Source organism: Acanthochromis polyacanthus, chromosome 1 (genome assembly GCF_021347895.1).
Source record: "Acanthochromis polyacanthus isolate Apoly-LR-REF ecotype Palm Island chromosome 1, KAUST_Apoly_ChrSc, whole genome shotgun sequence".
Classification (NCBI taxonomy): Eukaryota; Metazoa; Chordata; class Actinopteri; family Pomacentridae; genus Acanthochromis; species Acanthochromis polyacanthus.
In genome coordinates, this window is record NC_067113.1 from 136,129 (window position 1) to 143,887 (window position 7,759).

General features: G+C 42.7%; 1 non-coding gene across 1 annotated transcript; it reads left to right on the forward strand.

Annotated features, from left to right (window-relative positions):
• The first annotated feature begins 7,126 nt into the window (after window positions 1-7,126).
• Window positions 7,127-7,207, forward strand: trnas-aga (transfer RNA serine (anticodon AGA)). The gene has a single exon. It is a non-coding gene; the product is annotated as a tRNA-Ser (tRNA).
• Window positions 7,208-7,759: the final 552 nt, after the last annotated feature.

A 7,759-nucleotide genomic window follows, 5' to 3' on the forward strand; every position in this document is an offset into this window, starting at 1 on the left:
GTTGATTTCAATCATTTAATTCAGTAGGTACTATTTTACAGCCAAACGTTATAAAAGGACAAATCACAATTTAAAAAAAACAGACTTTTGATGTGGACATTTTGCGCAGCCTGTTTTTCACAGTTAATATGTGAATTTTAAAAATAAATCTGGGATTTTTCCTCGTTATTATTTGTAATTCTGTAAAATGATTAACTATTGCACTATTTTTGCAAAGCCAAAAATAATGCAAAAACTTCCAGTCTTCACCACAGTTATTATTGAAAACCAGCATTATGAACTAAAGTGGTTGTTCAGTGGCTAAATCTGCATCATGCATGTGCTGAGCCACAGGTTTGTGCAGAGCAACAGGTCAATCAGAAAGCGACCCTCTTCTCTTTGTTGTCCCTCATCCTCCCAACATGCTCTGGTTGGTTCCTTATTTCACTTCAAATCTTTTGACTGCATCTAAAGTTCTGCTTAAAGCTCATTTGGGGCAGTTGTCCTACTCAGGCACTCATCAGCGGTGCTGGGAGGTGATACATCCATCTGCGCCTGTGACGGCCGCTAATCCTTGACAACTGTGCCCCTCTGGCACCGTATCCGTTGCACTGCTGCTTGTGTGATACAATAGGCTCCCATCCTTTGTCCTTGAAATTGTTTGAATTAGCACAACGGCGGGGGCTGGGGTTGCAAACATCAGAGTTACTCAAAAGGATTGACAAAATCACATGAGCATGATAGCTTGGAGGTGGTAGACGTGTTTGACAGATAATCAGCAGTAAAATCGATACAAGTGACAGATATAGAATCAGTGCAGCCCTTTGAATGAGTCTAACTTTGGACCTCTGCTAGTGTGCTGTGCAGCACAGTGGGCAATGTTTGATCAGTGGTTTATGTCAGAACTGATCCCCTGTAGAAGATGGACTTGTAGTGTGTTTTTAAGGGATCACTTCTATTAAAATCTGGCCTAAGTTGCCTTATGCCTTTATACCTTATTTACCTTTATGAAACATGTTTGCACTTTTATTCAAATCAAAATCAAATTAAATCAAGCTTTATTGTCATTTAGCTGTAAATACAGCAGAAGTGCACACAAGATGAGCGAATGTTTCTTCAGGATCCAATTTGAAACAATTAAACTTTACAGTAGAGAAAAAAAAACTTCACTTCATTTTAGTTCATGTTTTTCTACTTCATTTATCTTTAACATGCTCATTTTTCCCAGACAGAGCTATACAATGCAGTACTACACGATAAACATTTACAAAATGAACATTTAGTGAAAGCTTTGTATTGGTGCACAATGTTGTATTATATTACACCACTAACACATCATTCTGGGACATTAATGTTCATGCTTTTAATCTTGTTACTGCTTTAGAACTGCTAACTGCCTGATTTACTCTAAAGAAGCTTGTGTCTACATTTATTCACTGAATTTAAAGTCATTTTTTCTATTCCATTTATCTAGTGAATCCTTTTTAATAAGTCCTTAAAATGTGTTGTACTGTTTATGATTGATTTCCTTCTTTTATTTCAACTTTTAAAAAAAAAGATTTATAAACCTATTGTATTTTGACTGATGCACAACAACACAACAAGCCCTCAAAACTAATTTTTCACTTCCAGCACTCATTGCAAAACTCTCAAACCTGTTGTGCTTGTTGATCCATGATCCACTGAACAAATGCTAAGTAGGTGTGTGTGGCTGCATGTATGAGTGTGTGAGCTTAGATAAGCCACATGCAATCACTCGTCCCACCACCAAACTTGCAACATGTCCTAGTTGGACCTCCCAGCAGCTGCCCAGCCCTGCCAGCAAGAGGTGACTAGAAGAAAAGTCTTTACGTGATCCTAGATCCAAGCAGATCATGTGACCTCTAAAACGCTGCTACAATCCAATGTCCAAGTCTGTTGTGCAGGTCACTTTGTCTTGGTAAGTTAAGTCTAGGAATTTCTGTGCCATGCCGGTCAAAGCATTAGCAGCAGTTCTTGACAGAGAGAAGAAGTGGTTGACATTTGGAGCAACATTTGCCAGACAGCTCCACGGTATGTTTCTATGGATTGAAAGTGGAGGTAAAGTAAACTTAGATTAGCCATTTATGTAAATGCTCACACCCACTTCCAAATTCAGCTCTCCTAAGTCAAATACCCATCCCCCTCATGTTCTCCTCCTCCTCCTGTCCTTACCCCAGGGGTGTCCAAACTTTTTTCACTGAGGGCCACATACATAAAAATATAGGAGGGGCTGGACCACTTACTAGAAATTAAGTATATAGCCTTAACTTTAGTCTGTTAAAGTTAGAATAATCAACTAAAAGTGGTCAAATATGTTATATTGTTGAATATAATTAAAGACAAAACTGCCTTCATCACATCTTTCCATAAATGGATCTTTATTGATTTATTCAGAAAAAGCTTTAGTCGCTCATTCTCAGAACAGCAGCCTCAGAGAATTAAAGAGCACAAATAAATAGAATGCACCTTTTCTCTCAGAACACTGTCTATGCCTCACCTTTCTGTCTGTCCTGTGTTTGTTTTATGTTTCACTTGGGTGTGCACAGCCCTCAATGGCATAATGTAGGAAACAGCTTGAAATAAACATGATCGGTTAATTTGCCATGAGGGCAGGTGATGGTCACAGTCACAAAGAAGAAAAAAATTGCATGAAGCTTAAGTAATGACGCCATGGTTGGTTGGTGTCATTTTTGAGCGGATTTACAGACAAAAAAAAAAAAAGAACAGCAGCCTCAGATTTATTCTTAGACAGAAGATTTACAGTCGAGAAAAATACTAAAGGGGACAATGGGACAGGTAAATTTCAAGCTTGTTATTTCAGTTGCAACACACCTATTAACGTTAGTTTGAAACGGTTAACATTAACAGACTGAACTGGACTTAATAACAGGAGTGCATATAATTTTAGTAAGTTATTCTTGTGAGTATCAGCTGCGCTGGGTATGTAAATCGGGCCATCCAGCTGCGGTGCTGATCCGACGCCGCTCGTGCCAAAAATCCGGACAAATGTCACTTGATCAAGGAGCAAATCTGCATCACATGAGATCAGCTGACTTTGGGTGTGCAGTGTGTGCGCTGTGCACAGCGGTGTGGGAACGACCTGCTTCGCCTGCTGCCTCCGTGACCCGGCCCCGGATAAGTGGAAGAAAATGGATGGATAGATGGAGAACAGAAATTAGTACCACAGGAGTTCTCATGGCCAAGTGGTTAAGGTGATGGACTAGAAATTCACTGGGGTCTCCCCATGCAGGTTTGAAAACATTGAACTGTTTTCTGCTGTGGCAGTAAGACATAGGTTGAAAATCCCCTCCAAACAGTTAATCCTGGCCATCTATGAAATTAGAAGAGATGATGATATTTAACTGATGATCTTATTATGAGCAAGTCTGAATATCATGTCAGTTCTGCAAAGTCATTCACCTTCTATGTACAGGATGTGAGTGACGGCTTCAATTGTTACACGTTTCCTTCTACAGTGCATGTTTGAGGCCCCAGCTTCAGACTATGACATGCCCATCAGTTTCTTTCTGCAAGACACAAAGCTCAACCTTCAGACTGAGAAACAGAAACATTACAGAATATGATACTACTCACATTCTGTGACAAAGTGTTTAGTTCTTCTTCAAGAATTTAAACCCACCAGGTTGATCCAGATTACATTAAACTCTGTAAATTCGACATTTTTTAGCCTATTCAATTCCATAAATGTTCTGCTTGGATGTTAAAGGAGGTCTTCCTCACATTTTGGTGTATTTTAACCCTTCCATGGTCTAAATTCTTTGAACAGATCTTGTGCTGTAATCAATGTCTAACTGAGTTTTTATTTTCATTGCAGTGGTTGATTTTTCCAGAGCAAGATCAATGATTTTTAATACATCTTTCTCCACTTTTATTTATTATTGAAGGCTCTGGACATTGTTGGACTGTCTTGGTTGACACGTCTATACAATGTCACGTGGACATTGGGTACAGTACCTGTGGAGTGGCAAACCGGGGTGGTGGTCCCTATTTTCAAAAAGGGGGACCGGAGAGTGTGTGCCAACTACCGGGGTGTCACACTTCTCAGCCTCCCCTTGAAAGTTTACTCTGGGGTGCTGGAAGAGAGGCTCCAACTGATAGTCGAACCTCGGATTCAGGAGGAGCAATGCGGATTCCATCCCTGTCATGGAACAGCAGACCAGCTCTTTACCCTTGTGGAGCTGCTGAGGGGGTCATGGGAGTTTGACCTGCCAGTCTACATGTGTTTTGTGGATCTGGAGAAGGCCTATGACCGTGTCCCCCGAGGGGCACTGTGGGGGGTACTGCGGGAGTATGGGGTACCGGGCTCGTTGCTACGAGCCGTTCGGTCCCTGTTCGACCCAAGTGAGAGCTGTGTCTGCATACTCGGGACTAAATCAGACACGTTTCCAGTGGGTGTTGGACTCCGCCAAGGCTGCCCCTTGTCTCCAATCCTGTTTGTGGTTGTCATGGACAGGATCTCAAGGCGCAGTCGTGGTGGGGAGGGTGTCCGGTTTGGGGCTCTCAGGTTCGCATCTCTGCTTTTTGCAGATGATGTGGTTTTGTCGGCATCCTCCGACCTTGACCTCCAGCACGCACTGGAGCGGTTTGCAGCCGAGTTGAAGCAGCAGGGATGCAGATCAGCACCTCCAAGTCCGAGGCCATGGCTCTCTGCCGGAAACCGGTGGATTGATCCCTCTGGGTTGGGGGGGAGTTGCTTCCCCAAGCGAAGGAGTTCAAGTATCTCTGGATCTTGTTCACGAGTGATGGGAAAATGGAGCGAGAGATAGACAAGCGGATTGGTGCTGCGGCAGCAGTAATGCGGACGTTGTACCGGACCGTCGTGGTGAAGAGGGCGCTGAGCTGTAACGCGAAGCTCTCGATTTACCAGTCCATCTACGTTACAACCCTCACCTATGGTCATGAGCTTTGGGTAGTGACCGAAACGGATACAAGCGGCCGAAATGAGCTTCCTCCGTAGGGTGTCTGGACTCAGCCTTAGAGATAGGGTGAGTAGCTCAGACATCCGGAGGGAGTGCGGAGTAGAGCCGCTGCTCCTTCGCATCGAAAGGAGCCAGTTGAGGTGGTTTGGCCATCTGATTCGGATGCCTCCAGGGAGACTTCCTTTGGAGGTTTTCCGAGCACGTCCGTCTGGGAGGAGACCCCGGGGTAGACCCAGAACTCGCTGGAGGGATTATATATCTCGTCTGGCCTGGGAACGCCTCGGGATCCCCCAGGGAGAGCTGGAAAGCGTTGGTGGGGGAGGGACGTCTGGAACGACCTGCTTGGCCTGCTGCCTCCACGACCCGGCCCCAGATAAGCGGAAGAAAATGGATGGATGGATGGAGAACAGAAATTAGTACCACAGGAGTTTTCATGGCCAAGTGGTTAAGGTGATGGACTAGAAATTCACTGGGGTCTCCCCATGCAGGTTCGAAAACGTTGAACTACTTTCTGCTGTGGCAGTAAGACATAGGTTGAAAATCCCCTCCAAACAGTTAATCCTGGCCATCTATGAAACTAGAAGAGATGATGATATTTAACTGATGATCTTATTATGAGCACATCTGAATATCATGTCATTTCTGCAAAGTCATTCACCTTCTATGTACAGGATGTGAGTGATGGCTTCAATTGTTATACGTTTCCTTCAGCAGTGCATGTTTGAGGTCCCAGCTTCAGACTATGACACGCCCGTTACTTTCTTTCTGCAAGACACGAAGCTCAACCTTCAGACTGAGAAACAGAAACATTACAGAATATGATACACAACATTGATACTATTCACATTCTGTGACAAAGTGTTTAGTTGTGTCAGTTAAACCATCACAAACACTAAGCACACAACACTTCATGACCAGCACACATGCGATGGCCAGGAACCAAACCCGGATCAACTGCTTGGAAGGCAGCTATGCTCACCACTATACCACCATCACTATGAAATGGACTGTTTTTGTGTGCTCTCAGGAGTTCAAACGGATAAGAGAAGTAGGTGCAGAGAAAAGGGAGGAAATGAACATCAGCCAGAAGCCCTGATCTCTGTCACGACACACAACATCTTAGTATTTTCTACAGCAAAACAACCTGATGAAAATGAAACTAAATTAACCCTATAAAGTACAGTCAATTTCCGCCTGAAATTTCTACTGAAGATGTACGCAAAGTAAATTGAATGCCGTTCTTGAACTGTTTGGAGTACATGCATGGTTATGGTCTCATTTGAAAGCTGACAACCTGGATTTTCACCCAGTGCAGTCAGAATTATTCTAAGTGCTACTGGCACAGAGTATTGTATGTTGGAAGACAATTTTTTCCCTAATAAAACACCTGAAAATAAGTGTGGCAGCACTGTGAAAGCTTGAAAACACAATATTGCAACAGCCTGGGTTCTTACATAGTTCAGGACAACCTTGCTAAGCCGACTGTTTTCTATTCAGCAGGCTCATTGGCTACAAGGCTTGTCAGTCAAAAATTTCCTTCGACTTGATTTACTCGCAGTTACTAGGGAAACAAGCCCCGTCCAATTTTGTCACAAGCGACAACGGTTGGCTGTTAGGCTCAGGAAGGCCAACCAGAGTCACTTGATTGGTTGAAATGCGATGTCAATCAAAAGGTTAGCCTTCAGCTGCCATTTTGAGCAGCAGTTGGTAAAAAAAATATGCCACATAAGCTTATATAAAGATGTGAAGAGAAATGTAGAGAGTACGGAGCGCGCATCACGTGCACGAAGCCGAGCTATTTGTGGATTATTTACTGATTTCAAGACATGTTTTGGACAAAATATTTACTTGGCTAGTTTTGTCTGGATGCCCAAGCTTGGATTATGGCCGTGTCTCATGGAAATTTTTCATTTCTGACCAGTTATGAGCCTTCAAAGGTGAGTTATGCTGTTTATGTGATTTGTTGTTTGTTGGACAAATGTGTTTATATTACCCACTGTGGTAATCACATCTGAAAGTGAGCAGAGACTCTGCTGACCTCAGGACAGCTGCACGGCGCAACAGGGAGAGACGGAGCTCCAATATTTAATGATTAGATAAATGTGTAAAGCAAGGGTGGAACACGACAGATGATTGTATGTGACGCCAAATTTTTCATGGACAGAACAGAAAGCAGTAGCACAGGAGTTGTCATGGCTGAGTGGTTAAGGCGATGGACTAGAAATCCATTGGGGTCTCCCGCGCAGGTTCAAATCCTGCTGACAACGTTTGACTCTTTCCACAGTGGCAATATATGAAATAAGAAGAGATGATGTTTAACTGATGATCTCATAATAAGCGTGTGAGAAATCCTGATTTGAATATCATGTCATTCTGCACAGGGGCTCACCTTTGATATAGAGGATGTGAGTGATGCTTCAATTGTCAATGTTTCCTCCTACAGTGCATGAGGCCCCAGCTTCAGACTGACATCTCCATCAGTTACTTCCTCAAGAATTTAAACCCACCAGGACTATGCAGGTTACATTTAACTCTGTTTGGCCGTTAAAGGAGGTCTTCCTCACATTTTGGTGTATTTTAACCCTTCCATGGTCTAAATTCTTTGAACAGATCTTGTGCTGTAATCAATGTCTAACTTAGTTTTTATTTTCATTGCAGTGGTTGATTTTTCCAGAGCAAGATCAATGATTTTTTAATACGTCTTTCTCCAGTTTTATTTGCTCTACCTGTGGGTTTCAACTATTATAACTTATTTCATTTAATAAATGACTAATAACACACTTTGATCTTCATGTTTGTTTGCTTATTTGTTGAAAAGT